Raw genomic sequence first — 20,370 nt, 5'->3', positions numbered from 1 at the left:
CAGTGTGTGGCTGTTCAGGGCAGACCAAGAGACTTGGATCAGCAGATCCTCAGCTCTGCAGGCTGGAGGTCCCTGTCCACTTTTCCCTGGGATAAAAGGCTGATAAGGAGCAGAAGTTCCAGTTCCTCACATGGAAGCCCACAGCACCGCAGTGCCTTGGTGCTGGGAAGGGCTTTGGTGTGGTCTCCTATGCTCTCTGGCACATCAAGTCAGCACCTCACAGTGTAGGTGGCTTTGTAAAGGCTGGATGAGCCCTGGGCTCCAGGGAGATTAGGGGTGGGTTGGGCTGTACCTGAGTGCCAGTTACAAGGGGCAAGACCTCTCAGGGTTCTTTCCTGGGACATGCCCTAATAGCCATGGCAATGACCTGAGAAATGCACTCTCAAAATGAGATCCTCAAAATGAGTGTCCCTTCCAACCTGAGCTCGCCTGGAATCTTGTAGCTCCACAATCTTCTTCCCAAACCTGCTGCAGGTTTGCTCGGTAGCTGCAGCTTTTTTATTCTCCTGACAGACTCTCACAGAGATCAGGTCTTGATCTCCACAATCACCGCTACATTATTATCCATCCTGGGAGGGGGACACCCCCCAAAATAATCGCCTAAATATTTTTTAAAAATAAAAATGACAAAACATTTCCCAGGATCTCTGCTGAGGAATGTCACAGGGGAAGAAAAACTCTTTTTGTGATCAAGAGACTGAACTTCAAAACACCCAAACTGCACATCTCCGTGGGGCACCTTTCTGCAGGGTTATTAATAAGAAATAATTGTTTTAAATGCAGAAAAGCCTGTGTACTTTCTATTCCCTTCCAAAAGCCCTGCATCACTTGTCCTTAATGAATAATGAAAGATGCTTTTGTATTGCTTCCCACCCATAGACTTTCAAGTGATTGTTAAGCAATAATAAATAGGACTCTAAAGAAATCAGGGCTTGATGAAAACTTAATTCTGGACTAATAAGAGAAGCACCTGCTGTTGCACAAGTTTATAGATGTTCCTGGGGCTTTGGTGGGTGGAGAATTTTGGTGAAAGCTCTGAATGTTCCAGCCCTGGGAAAATATCACTAAATGATTCTGAAATGTTGTTGTGTAGCTCCAAGGGAATTAGAATTTGGAAGGAAACCAGGACATGCCATGGCCAGAACAGGCATCTTGATGCCCTGATCACAGCCCTGCTGTGATGCCCTCTGTGATCTCACTCTAAGACAGGATTTATCATGGAAAGCCAAACCCAAAGAGGAGATTGTTCTCCAAGGAGAGAGGGAGAGCAACATCCCATGTCAGACTGGAGATTTGGATTTCATGGGAAAACAGTGCATTCCACCAGGAAGCTGACGTGGCTTTCAGCCCTGCCAAGGGAAAGCACATGGTGCAGGTGAAAAACTGAAGCTTGGAAGGGATATCATGGAATAATGGCATGGGTTGGGTTGGAAGAGACCTTAAAGGCCATCTCATCCCTTCCACCATCCCAGGTTGCTCCAAGCTCCCTCCAACCTGGCCTTAGACATTTCCAGAGATCCAAAGGCAGCCAAAGCTGCTCTGGGCACCCTGTGCCAGGGCCTGCCCACCCTCAGACGGGAGAATTTCTTCCTGATATCCAATCTAATCCCTGCCCTGTGTCAGCCATGAGTTGCCCAAGAAAAATTAAGCTGAAAAAGCCAGTTAATTGCTCTCTTTTGGGTTGGTAGGTACTGAGTTCTTGCCTCCAGCTCACAGCCAGAGACATCTTGATGTTGACAGGAGTTCACCTTACTGAGGGTCCTTTACCCAGCCTTCAGAGGTATCTCCTGAGCACCTCAACACTCCCACCGGTCCCAACAGCAATCAGCCCTGTATTGGATAGTTTTGTCTAACTGATCACTTAAATACCACTATAATTCTGTTGGGATCAGTGGGGAAAACTTATGGGGGCTTTGCCTTGATTGTCAATTAATCATTTGTACTGTTGCACTATCCCAGTCGTGTACCAGGAATAAATTTCTTGACTGAAAGGGTTGTCCAGCCCCGGCACAGCTGCCCAGGGGGATTTAAAAGCTGTGAGGATATGGCACTTGTGGACATAGGTTAGTGGTGAGCTTGGCATCGCTGGGATAAGGGCTGGACTTGATGGTGATTCTGTGATTTATGCCTCTGTGATGGCTCGCTCCTGCTGGTGAGCTCTTGCCCTTCCCTAACACGATGCTGAGAGCAGCTGCATGAAATTATTTGCATTGATGTCACCCGAACCCCGCTGCCGTGAGCTGGGAGCACAGAGCGGGAGCTGTGGAACCCGTGTGCCACCTCCAAACGCTGCTGTTCCTGCACAGCTCCGCGGGTGCCCGTCCCTCTAGCGCCGGGGCTCTCCGCCTGGGCTTCCCACGCCTTTAGACAGCGGCGAGATGCCGGACGTCAATTTCGGTCAGGAAACATCATTTTCCCAAGAGAACCGCTTTCTTCCCGGTGAGTGCCAGCAGCAGGCGGACACAGAATGGAGCAGCCGAGCTGAGCATCGCGCTGTTACCGAGAGCCCCTGGGGAAGAGCGGCCGGGCTGGAGCTCCGCGCTGGACCCGCGGCTCCGCTGCGCGCTCGGCGGGGACACCGCGGCTGCGAACTTCGGCCGCGGCTCCGGTGAACCGGGTGTAGGCAAAGAGCGAGCGGTGCCGCTGCGAGCGCTGGGAGCGGCTGCTCTGCAGCTCCCGGGCCGCGCTGCGGGGCCGGCACCGCCGATACCGAGAGCCCCGACCGGAGCCGAGCCCCGCCAGAGCCGCCCCGCCGCACCCTCACGGGGACCCGCGCCCGGAGCAGCCCCGCGCGCCCGGCCCCGCCCGCGCCCGCCCCGCTCTGGACTCCTCCACCGCTCGGGCAGAGGAGCGGGAGGGAGCGGGCGGAGCGGGGCGAGCGGCGCTGCCCGGGCCCAGCGCCGGCGGTGCTACCCTGTCCGACACAGCTCCGTGAGGTCTGATCGGTACAGGCCGCGCCGCAGCAGCAGCGAGAGCGGGCGGCGGGCGGAGGGGTGGGCTCTCCGCGGTGCATGGGTCCCCCCCGCCTTGGAGCCGTGGTACGGTCGGCGGGAAGGAGCCGCGGCGCGGGGCGGTGCACGGCACTGAGCCGGCGGCTCCCGCGGGCGAGGCGGGACGGGCCGGGCCCTCCGTCCGCACGGCACCGACCTGCCCGGCACCGACCTGCCCGGTGAGTGCTGCCGCCCCTGCCCCCTGCTGCTGCGGGGGGCCGCTCCCGCCAGCTGGAGCGTGCGGTCCGTGCTGACAGCGCGGGTCCCCCTGCCAGTGGCACAGTGACTTAGTTCTGCTTTATTATTAATTTTTTTCCTTTTCAGTCTTCACTTTTCCCATCGGTTTTCTTGTGTGTGGTTACGTTTTTCCGTCCCTGATGCCTGTTTTCCCCTTTTAACGGGATGGGGAAGTGCCGCGCCTGGAAGCGGCTGCCGGGTGGGTCCGACCCCGCCGGGGTGGCGGTGGCTCCGGGGCTGAGCCCTCCGCGGGTCCCGGGCGCTTGGGAGGGATGTCCGCGGTGTGTCCCCACCGTCGCGGGCTACTTTGCGCCTCCTGCAGACCGCAGATACTCGGCCGCTCTGCCAGCGGGGCCTCGGGCGGCCGGGAGCGGCTTCGTAGCGAGAAAACAAGCGGAATATCGAGCCCGAGCCGCGCCGCTCCCCGCGGGTCCGTGCGGAGCCCTGCGGGCTGCAGCGCGCCGTGCCGGGACCGCCGGAGCTTCTCTGTCGCGATTATGTCGGGGCTGCTGGTGTCTGTCGGGAGTTGCATTTGGGAACAGGCTCCCTAGGGAAGTGGTGGAGTCACCATCCTTGGGAATGTTAAAAATGAGCAGATGTGACACTCGGTCCTGTGGTTTTAGTGGGCGTAGGGGGACTCGGTCAGAGGTTGGAACCTGATTTTGAGGTCTTTTTCAACCTTAATGATTCTGTTGATTTGAGGTGGTGTATGAAAGTCCGGGTCTTGCTCCAGAACAGCTTTGGTGAGTGTGAAATGGTCAGATCTGGCCGTGCCTTTGGAGGGGTGTCCGGCGGCTGATTCCCTTTAGGCAGCCCAGGCGGCTGAGACACAAACTGCCGGCATGGACAGCAGGGTGGATGTGCGCCTTCATCTTCCGACTTGCTCCTGAAGATCAAGAGCCCACCTGCAGGAACGGCCCATCGCAGTTGTGCTTGCTGCAGTGCTTCAGCACAGAATCCCAGAATTACTTAGGCTGGAAAAGGCCGCTGAGATCGAGTCCAGGCATTAACCCAGCACTGCCAAGCCCACGACTAAACCATATCCCCAAGTGCCGCTTCTACATCTCTTTTAAATCCCTGCAGGGATGGTGAGTCCACTACTTCTGAGTGTATTTCTCCCATGGTTTTGGCACGGGGAAGGGCTGGAAGCCAGCCTGTGCTGTGTGGCTCAGGGGCCTTTTGAGTGTATTTCTCCCATGGTTTTGGCACGGGGAAGGGCTGGAGGCAGCCCGTGCTGTGTGGCTCGGGGGCCTTCCCACAGCGCAGCGGCTGCTCAGGCTTTTCAGGAGACTGAAGTCAGTGGCATCACGGCTGGCTTGGGCTGACTTTCAAGGCCTGGAGAAAAGACCCTTTTATTTCCTGTTGAGGAAACTGCTGTTTTTCCCCCACCAGTAAATCCCTATGGTGACCGATAGCCGGGCAGGAAGGAACCACGGTGGCAGCGCAGGTCCCTTCCTGGGGACCCTGCTTCCCCAGCTGGCAGGGCCAGCACAAGCCCTTGGCATTTGCCCTGGACCTCTGTGCCCTTGCTGAACCTGTTTTCCTTGGCTGTGTCATCAGCCCAGGAGGGCTTGGCTGTGTCATCAGCCCCTCCGGATTGTCCGTGCTGCGGGAGGAGGGCTGAGCTCTTCCACAGGTACCTCCGCTCCTGGTCTCCCTTTAGCAGTGAAGTGGGAGATGGCGCTTTCCCTTCTATTCTGCTGTTTGTTGGGATTTGGGCTCTTTGCATTGTTCTAAAGGACAGGGAAGGAGCCTGGCTTCTGAGTGAGCTCCGGGATGCAGGATGGGAGCTGAGGAGCTGTGCCACGAGCAGGAGTGTGACCCTGGAGCACCTTCCTGGGCTGCCTGCTCTGGCTGACAGCTTGTCACAAGGTTTATTGCTCCTGTTCCTGGAAGCCTTTCTGTGGTTTTGGCCACGTGTGGAAGCTTCCTTCGAGAGGGGTGGGTGTTCAGACACTCCTCCAGCTCTCTGAGCCGGGAAGATTGCTGCTGTTTTACTTGTCAGGCTAATGTTGGAGATGGATTTCAGGAGAATGGCAAAGCAGAAAGAGGTGTGTCTCTCAAGAACCACTTTCTTTAGAAATGGCTGATAATAGGCAGTGAGTTTGGGGAGGATGTTTTATTTAGGGATTGAAAAGAGAGGATTAAAGCTTTTGACGGAGAACAGTTTATGTGGAGTAAGTGATGGGACTTGATCATTCAGAAAAAGACTCTAATGTGTTCCCATCACCAAGACAGCTTACAGCTCTCTGTGTCCCAAATCATTCAATAAAAGCAACAAAACTCCTTTTGATTTAAGATCTTCACTGGTGGCTGCATAAGGAGTTTTCAGACCTAGCAGTAAATTTGTATCTGCTCAAAGAAAACAGCCTATGGGGATACAAATCTGTGATATGCTAAAGGTACTGTGGATTTATCCAAGGTGTTAATTATGGGCATTGGAAGTAGCTGTGTCTGTCTCGGAAAATTGCACCTTTTCCTTCCTTGCCCCCTCTGATCAAGTTGCTGGCACAGGGCTGTGCTCCTGGATTTTCAGAAGCACAGAGTCACTGCTCGTAAAATTACTGAAAAAAGGTTTATGCAGGGGAGAAGAAACAAGAATCAAATTTTAGGCTCAAATTGTGATTCCAAAACAAGTTGCTCATTCTTCTCACAGCTTGAGGTTTGTGATGGAAAGGTTGAAAATACCCAGCAAGAAAAACAGGCTGGGGAAAAAAAAATCTGGAATAAACTGAACAGAGTGAAATTCAGAATACACTGTCATCAGAGAGTGTTTATCAACCTGCTGGAGAAAAGGAAGGGAGCAACCATTCAGATCAATAACAAGTTCTTTTTTTATAACTGTAGAGCTTTAATCATATAGTTTAAAAAAATAATCCTAAATGTGTGCATTTTATACCTGTGCTGGTAGCTGGGGCTAAATCTGCAGAGTTCATGCTGATCTGGGTAATCTGAATCAAGCTGAATAGTAAAGAGGCTCTTAGGAGGATCTGAAACCCAGGAGGCATTTTTCAAACCTGAGTTATGTCACTTTTTTTAGAGGTGCCTCAGGCAATTGCATTTTAAGAAGACAAAGCTTTTGTTTTCAAGCTGGCCTAGAAAAATGCCAAGGATGAATCCAAAGTAAAGGCTTTCAGAAGTTGTCATTTGTGATTAAGTTGATTTTGCTGTTGTGCACACAAGGCTGCTGCCTTCCCCGCCGTGCCCAGAGCTGGGGCTATTTTTATTTTTGCCACCAGTTCTGGTGTACCTGTTTAATTCAGTGAGTAACAGTTCCCGGGCGGGGGGGGGGGTCTCACCTGAAAGTGTGTATTTAATGAGAGGGTCGGGTGTCTGCCAGCTCCATCTCCAATAGAAAATTAACTGTAGGTGCATTATAAAAGGCAGACTTGAGGTGATACCGGGCAGGCTTTGACTTAGATGAGTATTTTGCAGAATTAACATCTGTCTGTGTCTAGTTTAGTATTTGAGACGCTGGAAATACCAAAGGCAAGGCTTTAACCATGAGCTAAGGCTGTTTCCTTTCACAGAGGCCAGTCTGCGTGCACGTAGTGAATCCGAAGCTTTTCTGGGGGCTTCTCATGTTCCTTGCAGCCTGAAACAATCACAAGGAGCATCCTGGTGTTGCCAGGCTGTGGGCAAACAAGAGGAGCTGCTCCTGTGGAATATTGTACAGGATGTAGCAGATGATGCTGGAGCATGGATGTGGAAGAGCCTGCTGCCTGCAATCTGGAGTGTTGTGAGCTCCCAGTGAGATGCTCCTTGTTAGAGAAAGGTGAAATCCTGCGAGTATTGTAATGACTGCTTATTCTTAAATAAAACCAGAGTAGGTTTTGTCTGAAAATCTGCCTGAAAGCAGCTCTGGCTGCAGGAGCAGTGCCAGGGCTGCCTCACCTGGGCAGGAGGTGTCCCTGGAGCCCCCCTCTCCCTGGGAGAAGTGGATTCCCCAGTGCAGGCTCTGGATCACCAGGGAAGGGCTATAAGGGCAGCCTGAGTCATCCTTTTCGCTCTTGTGTAACACCCAAACAGTTCTGCTTGTCCTGCTGGCCGAGGGCTCTGGGACTGCCCAGCACAAAGGGATGTGGGGCTGGTGGAGCCTCTCCAGGGGCACCTCTGAGCTGCAGCTTCTGCAGCAGCTGGCTCCTGCACTTCTCACCCTCACACTTCAGAATCCGAATATTGGATTATTTTTTTAAAGCAAGCCTTGAGTATGTGTTGCAGGTGTGTAGAGCAAGTGGTGCTGGCCATCCGAGGCAAGACTTGGCCTTTGCAGGGAAGGTCCTCAGTTGATTTCAGGGCTTCTGGGCTTTTCCTTCCCTCTGGTGCCAGAGCTGCCCAGCAGGATGTACCCAGCAGGATGCTGAGCTCTGTTCCAGGAGCATCCCTGCACCTGCACCAGAGTATTTCCTTTACTAAACATCCACAGATTTTGCCAGTGATGTTGCACAACTGTTTATTTTTGGGGTTTTTTTTGGTTTTTTTTTTTTCTTTTAATTTGCTCCTAAAGATCTGGTTTTAAAATAGAGAACACAATGCCAGGTTGCTGGGGTTTATTTCTACCGAGAGTAAGGCAAATAGATGGGCACCTCTGGGCTGTGTCTGTGTGAATTCAGTGACTCCCTGGTGGTATCTGCAGCATCACCTCCATGTGGAGATGGCACCAAACAAAAGGAGCTGAGAAGTGCCAGGGCTTTATCTGATGATGCTTTTGCAAGCAGCTTACATTTCAACAAATACAGCCAGCTCTGGGAATGAATGTGAACTCATTTTGGGCTTGCTACTGCAGGCAGAATAAGAATGGCCAGGTTAAAAGTGTGAGCAGGAGGAATAACTGAGGCAGTGCAGCTCCATTTCCAGTGGCTCCTGCTGTGTCCCACCTCCCCCGGAGGGACAACATCCTTCCCCTGGGGCTTTGCCTACTGGCACTTCACCAGGAGACAATTTCTGCAAGAGAAGGTGTTGAGGAAAAGGTGGCAATGGACACACTCGTTGTGGAACCATTGGTGTTCATTTTAATGTGTGAATTCCTGAGGTGGTTGCATGTCTCCCGCACCAAAGGCCTTGATGTCTTTATTAGTCTAGATCTTGTGCTGCCCTTCTGTCTTTAGCAAACTTTCTTTTGGAAAACTGTCTTGGGAGCATTAGTGAGAGAAGAAGTTCCTTTGGAAGGATGTGGGCAGCCCTGGCAGTGCCAGTTCTGCACAGGGCAGCTGTGCTGTGTCAGTGCCCTCGGTGCTCGAGGCTGCCTTTACCTGGCCTCCAGTGACATCCTCCACTTGCCCGGGCTTCACGGTGACTCTTCTGGCCCAGCATGTGGCCCCTGTGAAGACTGCAGGTGGCTGGTGCTCAAACATAATTCTTCTTTTTCAAATCTAGTAAAAATCTCAGTGGTTGCTGCGGGACAGACCTTGCAGAGCTGATGGTGCTGCCTGGCCTGAGATGTGTTCCTGCTGAGGGGCAGCACTGGAGGGGTTTGGTGGCTCAGCAGCTGCTGGTTCCTGTCCCTGGAGCTCTGTCTGCTGTAAAACAGGTATTTTTGGTGGTGCTGCAGCAATCTGCAATGCTTGGAGCTCTTAAAGCTCCTGAAGCTCCTTCTGGAGTTGGTAAAAGCTGTAAGCACTGCAGAAACCCTCTTGAGCTCTTCTAGTAATTTAAATTGACTGTTTATGTTTATAATTTTTTAACTTCTGCTCCAAAGAGTGCAGCTCTTATGTTCACACATTTCAACAGGCCAATAAAACTTCACCTGTCTCTGTGATGACTCTGAGAGAATCCCAGGATGGTTTGGGTTGGAAAGGACCTTAAAGCCCATCCAGTGCCACCCCTGCCATGGCAGGGACACCTTCCACTGTCCCAGGCTGCTCCAAGCCCTGTCCAGCCTGGCCTTGGGCACTGCCAGGGATCCAGGGGCAGCCCCAGCTGCTCTGGGGACCCTGTGCCAGGGCCTCAGCACCCTCACAGGGAAGAATTCCCTCCCAATATCCCATCTAACCCTGCCCTCTGGCAGTGGGAAGCCATTCCCTGTGTCCTGTCTCTCCATCCCTTGTCCAAAAGCAAGGAACTGGCTCTGAAATTTCAGTTTAAGATGAAAAATCCTTGGTGCAGCTCTCGCCGTGCAGGCAGTGCCCATCCATCCTGCACCTCTGGTGGCACCCTCAGGGTGGAGATGAGGAGAAACATCCCTTGGGAGGTTCCCCTGGCAGGAGAGCTCTGCAGGTAATGCTGCACATCCAAGGTGGGATTTGGGTGTTTTCCTGTTCACGAGGAGATGCTTTCCAGTGCTTCCCTGCAGCTGGGCTCCCCTGCCATCTGACTGCAGCACAAACAGCATTTCCAGGGAGGCCAGGGGAATGGTGCCGAGCTTGCTGATACCTCCTGTGAGCACAGCCACACCTCGTGGCAGGAGAGAGGCAGGGAGGGCTTAGATGATTTAATTAAACGTGTTGTGAGGAAGAAATTAAATTTGGTCTCTTGCCCTGCTCGTATTACGAGGGGGAGGGCGCAGTCTTTCTGAACTGAGCCATTCCTTGCCTTCTGTTTGCCTTGGAAAAAAGCAATTTTCTGTCAGCTTTTAGCCTGGCTCCTGGGCCCCAATTGCTTGTTTATCTTCAGCAGCTCCCCAAATCGCTTTGAAGATGGCCTTAAACATTGATCATCTCTTACAGTCCTTCATCTTTGTTCTGCCAGCAGACATTAGGAAAGATATTTTAAATTACTTTTTTCCCCCCAAATGAACGTTCTGTGTGTATGGGCTGGGAGAATTAAAGCTCTTTCAGCCAAAGTATAAATCAGCTGCTCCCATGTTTTTGCCCAGTTCTCGGATTCATCTTCCAGCCCAGTCTACAAAGCAGCAGGGATTCCAGGGAAGATAAAAGCCAAAGTGCAACTTAATTTCGAGGCAGTGTTCTGTTTGGGAGTGGGATCCTGTTCAAAAAGCACTTTTCCTCCCCTTCTTGCAGCGGTGGGATCTTTCTTCTTGCTGCTCCCTAGGGAAGGGCTGGGGGGCTCCATGGGGTGATGCTGTTCAAACAATGGGGTGCAGAGGTGAGGTGATGCCTGACACTGGCAGCTGCTGGCAGGGAAGTTTGGAAAAGCAAGTTTTGGATCTCTTCCTTTGCCATTTGAGCATTGAGATCTGGGGGGAAAAAGTACTGGCTAACAGCAGAACATTTATTCTGTGTCAAACAGGCAGCAGACAGCAGAGGTGGTTAATTCAGCATGGAAAAGCCCAGAGCTACAGCTGAACAGGCAGGAAGGTTTAATCAATCATTTGGAGCAGGTTTCTGATGCTCCTTTATGCAGACACTGTTTTTTGTGGTGTTGTTAACATTTAATTGGTAACAGGTCACACCAGCCTCTCTCCCAGGCAGAGCTGGAAAGGGAGCAGGTTATTTACATGCACAATCACCCTAATTCCTGGTCCACGTCCCAAAATACTGGTGAGAGGAGGTCCTGGAGGGCTTGGGCTGAGGAGTTGGGCTCAGTGCAGGGAGTCAGCAGCCTGAGCTGTGTGTGGGTTCATGATCCAGCCTGGTGTCTGCATTCATGGCTTTTTTCATCATTTATCATATCATAGAGCCACAGACTGGTTTGGGTTGGAAGGGACCTTAAAGCTCATCTCGTTCCAATCTCCTTCTGCAGTTCAATTTGCAGATTCCATATCCCCATCCCTTCTGTGTGCTGATGCCCTCTGCCTCTTCAACCCCTCGTTTGCAAGAGGGCGAAAAACAGTGTGACCTCAGAGTTAATAGATTTTAGCCTTATATGTAGTGTAAACGTCTATATTTTGTACTTTATTGTGAGGCATTGGTGCAGGGGATTCTGGCTCAGTGAGTCAGAGGCTTTTATCCACTCAGTGATGTGAGTAATTTATGGCTTGCCCCAAGTCTGCACAGCTGGGCTGCCAAACTACAGCATGTTGGGGAGTAAATATTGCATGTTTACACAAAGCCTTTTCTCTCCCAAGTCCCCAAAAAGAGGATGAGCCACTTTAACAGGCGGCTCAGGCTGGGTGGGTGCCATATCCTGGGGCAAAATGCAGTTGGGCAAAGCAGCCCAGCAGTCTTGTAAATACAGTGAATTTTAAATTCTTTCCTGGGTTGTAACAGGAGGGGAGCATTCCTGAGCATCTCCACAACCTGCAGTAATGTGACAGTGATGTGAGAGAGAAACCTTTGTGCAGTGATGGCAAACAGCCTTTAGATCCACTGAGTTTTTGTTAAAATAAAGTGGTTTTGGAAGTAGATGCCCTCAGCCCATGCTGGAATTGTTTTCCCTGTTAATACCAAACAGGCTGATGCTGCTGAGGTGCAGGGAGCCAGGACTTGTGCTGCCAGTGACTGCTTTATAAATTTCCAGGTTAAATCAGGCAATAAGTTTAGATTTTATTATTTTCTCTTACCCTGAAGCTTGTCAACTTCTTATTTTACTCAGAGTCTCACAGTCCTGAGCAAGAAGAATCTCCAGCAAATAGACCAGCTGATAAAATTGATGCAAACCAATTAATTCATTTTATTAGAAATATGAAATACTCTGAGTTGGAAGGGACCCACAAGGATCAAGTCCAACACCTGGACACTCCAGCTATCCCACCCTGTGCCTGAGAGCATTGTCCAAGTATCCCTTGAACTCTGGCAGGCTTGGTGCTGTGATCACTTCCTTGAATTCTTGCTCATCCTTTGAATTTTGCCTAGTGAGAAAAAAGACAACCAGGAGGTACTAATAAGCCTTCCCACCCTCCAGAGCTGCTTTCTGCTTCCACCCCCCCAAAAAAATTTAACCAAATCTGAGAAATCTGTAGGACTTGGTAGCCAGTGCTGCCGTTTGCCCTTGCAGCAGGGTGGTAAATGAAGCTTTGGGCTTGATGCTCTAAATATAAAACAGGTAGGAGGGCATGTGACATGGCCTGACCTTGGGCAGCAGCAGCAGAGCTGGGAGCACAGCCAGGGCCAGCTCCCAGCTCCTCTCTGTGACGTTTCTGTGCTGCTGTGGCCTCTCCCAGACCCTGCAGACCCTGGCCCAGCCCCAGCCAGGTGCAGGTGTCCCAGCCCAGGCTGCTGCTCCTGGCCATTCTCACCCCGTTCCTGGGGCTTTGCCCTCACAGCTGATTTTCTCAGAGGGACTGGACTCTGGGGAATGCCTGGCATGTGGGATTTCGCTCGGTGCAGCTGCACAGCTGCAGTTTTTGCCAGGCTCAGTGTTGGGTTGAGGAGCTGGCCCTGCCCTGAGCACCCTCCTTGGCCACTCTGCCCTCAGCACCTGTTTCCTGTTGCTGCATCAACTGATTTTCTTACCTTTTTTGTCTCAGGGTTAAACTCTGGGAGGTAACAGACACCTGAAGTTACAGAATCACTGCGGTTGGAAAAGACCTCTGAGACCATGGAGTGTAACTGTTAACCCAGCACCGTGTTTGCCACTAACCCATGTCCCCAGGTGCCACATCCCTGTGGTTTCTGAATACTTCAGTGACTGAGCCACTCCCCTGGGCAGCCTGCCCCAATGCCTAACCACTCTTTCAACAAAGATATCTTCCCTAATATCCAATCTAAACCTACCCTGGCACAGCTTCAGGCTGTTTCCTCCTCTTCCTTGTTCCCTGAGAGAAGAGCCCAACCCCAGCCTGTCCTGATGGGCTTGGGCTTTGCCCAAGGTCAGCTGGGTGCTGCAGGAGCGTGCAGCTCATTTCAGGGGAAGAGGTTTTGCAGCAGTGCTGTGGTTGTGCCCTGATTCAGCAGCCCCAGGGCTCTGTCCCTGTGCTTGTGCCATTAATCATCCTGTGAGGATCCCTGGGGGATGGATGTCAATCCTTCACACTCTGCCCAGGGTTACAGGGCTGCCAGTTCTGGGAGCAAAAGCAGTGTTCCAGTCTTGGAAATCATAGACTCCTGCAATGGTTTGGCCTGGAGGGACCTTAATGTTCATCCCTCTCCACCTCCTGCCGTGGGCAGGACACCTTCCACTATCCCAGCTTGCTCCAATCCCTGTCCAGCCTGGCCTGGAACACTTTCAGGGATGGGCAATCCTGGGAAATGTATTTAAACAAAAAAAGATGGACGTGCTGCTCCCGAGTGCCTATCTAAATCCTGGTGCAGCACTCCTGTGCACAGCTGCCTTTTGTTCCTGCACATTCCCAAGCAAAGCAGGTGGTGTTTAATTTTTTTCTGCATTAAAAAAAAATAATCTGTGGCGTGCTGTGCAAGGCTACTCACATCTGTGCACTCTATGTAGGTCAGATGTGGAGTTGCTTCTTTACGAAGACTCAACTTGACAGCGTTTCCTCGCTGCAGCCAGCGAGGGAGGATCACAAAATTCACGTGCTGCCTCCATGAGAAATGTCCTTAGGGAAGCCCCCACAGGGGTTGTTTGTGCAGGTGAAGTTTGCTGCCTTCCTCCTGTGCTCCAGGTTTGTGACAATGAGCTTTATTGATGAAAGATTTATCGGGGCTGCGTATCCAGGCTTGATTCAGTGTCATATCAGATTAGCCTTGCAGCTGGAAATGCTAAATGCTTCCCTGCCCTGCTTCCAGCAGCTGCCTTTTGCTCTGCTCCCACTAAAAAGCCTGTTCCCTAATCTCTGCAGCCCATGTTGCTCTTGCTGTATTTCTTCACATGCTAAATGCCTCTCCCTCCCCTTTCCTGCCCCCAGCCACTCCTGGGATTCCTTGACCTCTTCTGACTCTGGCAATGGTGGAGGAGAAAATGAGCTGGAAACAGGCAACCTGTCATGCCCAGGAGCAACTTAGGGACCTGATCTGACACCTTGTAGAGCAGTTGAGAGTCTCCCCTTGCTCATGGACTCAGCCTCAGATCCGGGTGTATGTGGTTTTGTGGGAGATGCTGCACTGGGGTGAAGCCATCAGGGATCAAGGACACTATTCCTGCTGATCTGCCACTCAGCAGGGTCCTCTGACCTCAGTCTGATCCCAGCCCATGGGACAGGAGAGCTGAACCAGTCTGGCTGGTTTGTACATGTTGGGAGTTTCCTCTGTCTTCAGTCCTGGGGTTCTGTGGGGGATGTAGGAACTTTCTCAGAGAAGGAGAAGGGGCTTTTTTGGAGGGAGAACTTGAAAACTGGTCCCTGGACATCCATTAAAAGCAGATGAACAGAGGAGCTGAGGCTCATTTAAATCTGAAGAGGGAACTGGCTCTGCTGCCCACATTACTTTTCCTTAGCTGAGATGACCTTGGAAACCACCACGATTGGAGCAGTGGCCGAGGGGGATCAGAGCAGATGAAGATGGATGTGTGGATGTCCTTATGCAGCCAAGTGCAGGGTGGAAGATATTTCCAGTATCAAAATTGTTCTGCCTGCTCCACAAGTCTTGCCAAGAAACATTTGAACTGAAAGAAGGGCTCCAGCTGCCACCCCCTCTTCTGAAAATGAGTAGCATGTGCAACAAAGGAGGATTCAGCAAAGGAGGGATTGTCTACAGGTGCTAACATCTTTCCAGGAGACTCCACATGAGATGGGAAGTTGTGTCCTGAAGCAGCTGGATGAGCACTGGGGAGCTTGGGACAATGAGCAGCTCCTGGTGACGGGAGCAGTGAGGGATGATAGGCGGAGCAGTGATGTGGTTGTGACTGATCCATGGATTTGGGAGCATTGCTCTTGGGTTGGAGTAGGCTTCCAGTGTGAGGAAATGGCCTCTGGAATTCACAGAGTCACACAAAGCTTCATGGAAACAAGCAGTGTTGGAACACTTGAGGGGAAGTTGCAATAATTGAAAATTGCTTGTCCTGCTCTACAAGAATTGCAGCTGCAGTCCTGATTCTGGGTGTGCAAATGAGTGTGAGCACATCCCAGTGCAGCTCTCTGCTGCAGAGACCACCTTGCTAATTGATCTGCTGCTGTGTTCAGGCACAGATGCAGGGATGAGACGTTTCCCATGGCTGCTTCTTCCCTTCTTCCTAAATAAGATGAAGAGTGCCTTGTTAGGGAAGCTCCAGAGTGCAACCAATCTCTTAAACTCCTGCTGATCAACTGAAACTAAGAGGAAACTAATGAAATCCCTTTGCCACAACACATTTGTTTTGACCTTTAAAAGGAAAATGTGCTGGTGAGTCAGGAGTCCACCCAGGAGTTCTGGGCTTGTTTTGGGCAGGACATGGAGTGGGGACTGTGGGGGTTCAAAGTGGAGGCAGAGACCAGAGCAGGGGGGGTGAGTTTGCTCTGCTCTGGGTTCTGGTGAGCTTACAAGTGGAGTCCCTCAGCTTTTGGGGTCTCTCAGCTGTTCTGGTGGTGAAACAGAGGTACTCAAGTATTTTGCAGTTTTCTCCTGACTTGATTTTTAAAGCAGAGTGTAAACTCCTTATTTTTAGAGATGAAAAAAGGGTGGAGGAAGGATCCTGTGCCATCCTCTGTGTTCACAGCAGAAATGACATGACTGCTTTGGCCAACAATGATTCTCAAATGTTTTCATGGCAGACAGTCCTTCTGAGAAAGGTTTGGGGGAAGTTTGTGCCTCAAGGGGAGTGAGCCTGGCTGAGCCTCCCAGCAGCTCATCAAGGCTTTTTTTAATTTGATGTAAGCTCAGGTGGGAGAAGATGGGCTAAAGGCTGAGTTTAGTGCTTTGAGGAAGTTTTCCTCCTGAAAGGTCAAAGGTGAAGAGGATTTTGCATTCACCAGGACCTCCAGCTATGGAAAAGTGGCCTTGTGAAGGACTGGCTCTTCAGCTGTAGGGGCTGCCTTTCTCCTGGCCAAGACCTTGAAGGTCTCAGTAGCCAAATACAGCAAAGCTCAGGTGTTTGGAAGGCACAGACACTTGGGGGCCATTTCTCCTTGGCTCTGTTGTCTCCTGGGTCCTTTTCTGGCCCCAGTGCTCCAGGAGAGCACATTCAGCCCGTTCCATACTGGTCCCAGTGCTGTGGTGGTGGTGGGGGTCCTGCCCTGAGGATGCCAAGAACCAGAGAGCCTCTCCCTGTGCAGGGACTGGGCACTGCTGCTCCCGTGGTGCCAGGGGGGTGGTGTTTGTGGGACAGCTGGAGGCAGCAGCTCTGCATTCTTGGAGTTTTGGGATGGGTTTGCTTCCAGAACAGCAGCCTGCTTATTCTCTCCCTCCTCACAACTGGAATGAAATCAGTCCTCTGCCTGAGCTGCTGGAAGGATTTTTGTGACAACCAAGTGTGACAACTCAGGAGGAGCAACGAGGGCCACAGAGATCCTGGGATTGTCAGAAGTCTGCCAGACTTTGTCCCTGCAACCACCCTGTGTGCCTCCTGTCCTTCTCTAAGAGGAGTTATTAACCTTCTGCAGTAATTTTCTGTCTGGCTGCTCCTTGCCCAAGGCTGAGGGGAATTGAGGAGGAGCTTCCCCCTTTGGCTGTGTTCCACACCTGACTGCCTGGAGGGCTGTTCTGTAGGGAACCTCTCCACATGGAGCCTTGTCCATCCCTATTGCTGATTCAGCACCAAACCAGCCTGGTCAGACTCCAGGAGGCACTTCAGGGTCTCCAGCACTCCACTGAGGCTGTCTCCAGTAGCTTGGAGTGTTAAAAAGGAGTGGGAGTCTCTCCTGCTCAATTGGGAAGTGCTGCCTGCCCCTCTGCTGCCACCCCAGGATGCCACCAAGACTGTGCTTTGATTTGCCTCCATGGATTATTTTAATGTTAAATCACCTGGGAGTGCCACAGGAGCTGGGAATCCTGTGTCCCCTGCTTGCTCCAGTTTATTAAAATCCCCCATCCATAAACAATAACTCTTCAAAGCTGTGTGCTGCAGAAGCTGCAGTGCTGGGTCATGTTTTATACATGACCCTGCCAGAACCAGCCTGCTCCTCTGGGGGCAGCTCAGATCTGGCCATCCTTGAAATAATGCTCAAAACAAGGTGTCTCCTGCTTGTTCAGCAGAGCCTGAGACTCCTTTAAATAAAAATGTGACACTGGATTTTGTCAATAGGATCTGGTTTGTCCCTTGGGATGGGAATTATTCCTGACTGATGTCAGCAGTGCCTCTGGGATGGTGGGATTTAGCTGTAGATTAGCATGAGTTACTTGGTTTAAAGGAAGGCACAAAACGTGCCAGCCCAAGCAATTTGACCAAACTTCAAATTTATGTGGGTTGCAGGGACAGTGGGGAGCTCCTGCAGCTGGGCTGGAGCTGTCAGTCAGTGCTGCTGGCTGTGTGTGAACCCTCCCCCTTGGAAAGGGGCTCAGGAGATGGGAGAAGTAACTTTTTGTGCCCCTTTTGCGGAAGAAAAGAAATGTTCTGGTTTCATGGTGACTGAGTGGTGGGAGCTTGGGAGGGCTCAGGAGTCAGGTGTGAGTCACCTTCTGTCTTGGTTTGAAAAGACAGGTGTCTGCTAAGGAAGGCAGGAGACTCCTTTGAAATAGAGAATGTAAACTCCCTCTCTCTGAATTACTATAATTTTGAAATTGAGGGGCTCTCAGGCAAAGATATGGGAATAGGAATAACAGTTCTTTACTAGGAAAATTAAAAATACAAATGCAATAGTACAAACAACAACAAAACACCCCTGCCAGAGTCAGAGCAGGCCCTGTCCCCTGTGGGTCAGGGTGGTGGCACAGTCCCATCCCATGGGGGCTCAGCCCTCCTGCAGTGCCAGCTGTGCTTCTGCTGGAGCAGGGATCCTGCACAAGGCTGCAGTTTTCCTCTGGAGCTCCAGGGCCGCTGGAGATGGGCCTGCTCTTCCTCTGGCAATACAGGGCAGGAGAAAGCTGCTCCTCTGGGAATGCCGTGGGCAAAGGCTGCTGTGCTGTTCCAGGCTCAGATTGTATCCAGGTAGGAATGCTTGGCTCCTGCCCTGGCCTGAGCATCTCCCCATGGGATGATGGAATTTGATCAGCCCTGCAGGGACACTCCCTGGCCATGAACAGCAGAGATCTCCTGGAGGGAGGATTGGCTGTGGGAGAGATGAAGAAAACTGCCCCATGAACAGCAGAGAACTGCCCAGCTCTGACAGATGGAAATAGAATACACATATATCTTACAACCCAGGACACTGTCCCTGTCTGTGGCACTCAGTGCCATGGCTCACTTGATGAGGAGGTGTTGGGTTGTAGGTTGGATTTGATGATCTCTAAGGTCTTTTCCAGCCTGGCTTGTTCTGTGATTCTGTGAGACTCAATCAGGGGCCCTGCACATCTGGACTGTCCCATCACTGCTGCACATTTCCCTTGGGTGGAATTGCAGCTATTCCCAGGTAATAATCTGGCATAAGCAGCTAAAATGTTGAACCAAACCCCATTCCTATTTGTGGCATTCACTGAGTAAAATATCTTTCAGTAAATTTTTGCTGTCCATATACAGATCTTCCATTTTTGGTCGGTATTTGTTCCTTTTTCTGTCCCATGATAAATATCTCCGAATGAGTGATCTCATGATTTCAGATTCTGTATTATTTTTTGAGTGTTGCACTTCTCTTTCCTCTCTACATTTTGCTGCCTGGTCTCCTCCAGGGATGTTATTTTCAAGATTTATTCTTGCAGCTATTTCAGCAGGATGGCCAGCAGCAGGCATAGGGGGGAAAAAAACCCGTCCAAAAGCTCAGGATTTTCATGTTGCTTGACCTCAGGAGTCCCAGGAGTCAGGAACCCAATAATAAACACTGCCAAACCTTGGAAGATGGTGGGAGCTGGTGACCTTGTAGTGCATGTTTGGAGAGCCTTGTGCTGCAATTTCAGGTTCCTGATGGTCTTTTTAAAATGCTGTGCTGGGCCCTTGCATCTGATGAAGGTATGAGAGGTGTTGGTTTTTTTGGGGTTTTTTTTTTTTTTTCTTTTAATTATATTCTGATTTAGGCCCCAAAAGCCAATGAAGACTTTGAGGTTCCTTAAGGCTCCCCTGTTGTGAGTGTTTTTAATTCCTGTGTGCTCATCCACCATTGCAGCAATGAACTTGGAAAGGCAGCACGAGGAAGTACTTATGGTAGATACTAAAAAAAGTCATAACCAGAGTTTGAGGAGCCTTGGGATGTTGTGGGGGATACATCCTCAGCCTAGGTCTCTGTAGGAGCAGCGTGTCTGTGCTTCCGTGTGAAGTCTCTTCACACTTTATGGGCACTCTCATATCCCTGCTTCCAGTTCAATTCCACTGTATGCTGTCTGTGAGACAATCCCAGGATTATTTGGGCTTTAAAGCCTATCCCATCCTGCCCCTACCATGGCAGGGACCCCTTCCATTATCCCAGGTCCAAGCCCCATCCAGCCTGGCCTTGGGCACTGCCAGGGATCCAGGGGCAGCCACAGCTGCTCTGGGCACCCTATGCCAGGGCCTGCCCACCCTCACAGGGAAGAATCCCTTCCCCAAATCCCAACCATCCCTGCCCTCTGGCAGTGGGAGCCATTCCCTGTATCCTGTTCCTCCGGTCTCTTGTCCAAAGTTCCACCTCAGCTCTCTTGAAGCCCCTTTAGGCTCTGGAAGGGCTCTAAGGTACTCATTTTTAAAGATTTCCTGAGTTATCACCTCTAGCTCTCTGTCAGTTCAGTTTATCTTCAACTTGCCAAGTTCTTGATTTTTATGCTGACATCTCTTGGGAGATGCCAGGGGTGTTCCACAGAAAGAGGTATTCCCTGGTACCAGAAGATTTTCTTGACTGTGCAGCTTTTCCATGCCAGAACACTTTTGCAGCTGATGAGCTGAGCTTGGCTTGCTGATATTCTGGTCTGAGCTGGGAGTAATTCTGGTTTCACTGCAGCTGTTTTGATACACAATAATAGAAGAATGGAGCTCTGTGATAAATGGGGCTATGACAAGGCAGGAGTCCTGGCAGATGGCACACCTGGACCACATGGCTCAAAAGAAACCTTATTGACTTCCTGAAGTAATTGTAGACTTTATTATTCCTATTAAAAAAAAAAAAAAGGTATTTCTCCTATTCTTTGTATTCTTCAGGCTTCTTGTCCAGAGGTTTCCCTGCAGGGATTTAGGCTGTGTGTTTCAGGGAATGGCGCGCAGACCTTGGGGCGCTCCCTGTGCCCTCAGCCTGGGGGAGTTGTCACCTCAGTGGGCTGTGGGAGCTGACCCCAGCTCAGTGTGGCATAGGGGGGATGTGCCTGGGGATGCCCAGGCTGTCAGCCTGGGGTCAGCTCCTCCCAGGGCAGTGAGCAGGCAGGCTCAGTCCTGCTGCTCCAGGAGCTCTGTCTGTCTCTCTGGTGCTCCCTGGTCTCTGCTCTAAAGGCTCATCCTG

The 20,370-nt window shown here is 51.2% G+C and overlaps 1 protein-coding gene across 2 annotated transcripts in view; it reads left to right on the top strand.

The window, feature by feature from the left end:
- The first annotated feature begins 2,866 nt into the window (after nt 1-2,866).
- RALY (RALY heterogeneous nuclear ribonucleoprotein) overlaps nt 2,867-20,370 on the top strand; it is a 124,711-nt gene continuing 107,207 nt past the window's right edge. Inside the window, exon 1 of one of the 2 annotated variants that reach the window (XM_041419275.1) lies at nt 2,867-3,169. The gene's annotated coding sequence lies outside the window, so the exon portion shown is untranslated. The remainder of the gene's footprint in view (nt 3,170-20,370) is intronic. The other variant, XM_041419274.1, reaches the window with a different exon arrangement.

Source organism: Onychostruthus taczanowskii, unplaced genomic scaffold, assembly GCF_017590055.1.
Source record: "Onychostruthus taczanowskii isolate IOZ18803 unplaced genomic scaffold, ASM1759005v1 scaffold60, whole genome shotgun sequence".
Classification (NCBI taxonomy): Eukaryota; Metazoa; Chordata; class Aves; order Passeriformes; family Passeridae; genus Onychostruthus; species Onychostruthus taczanowskii.
This window is presented reverse-complemented; position numbering and strand designations above follow the sequence as displayed.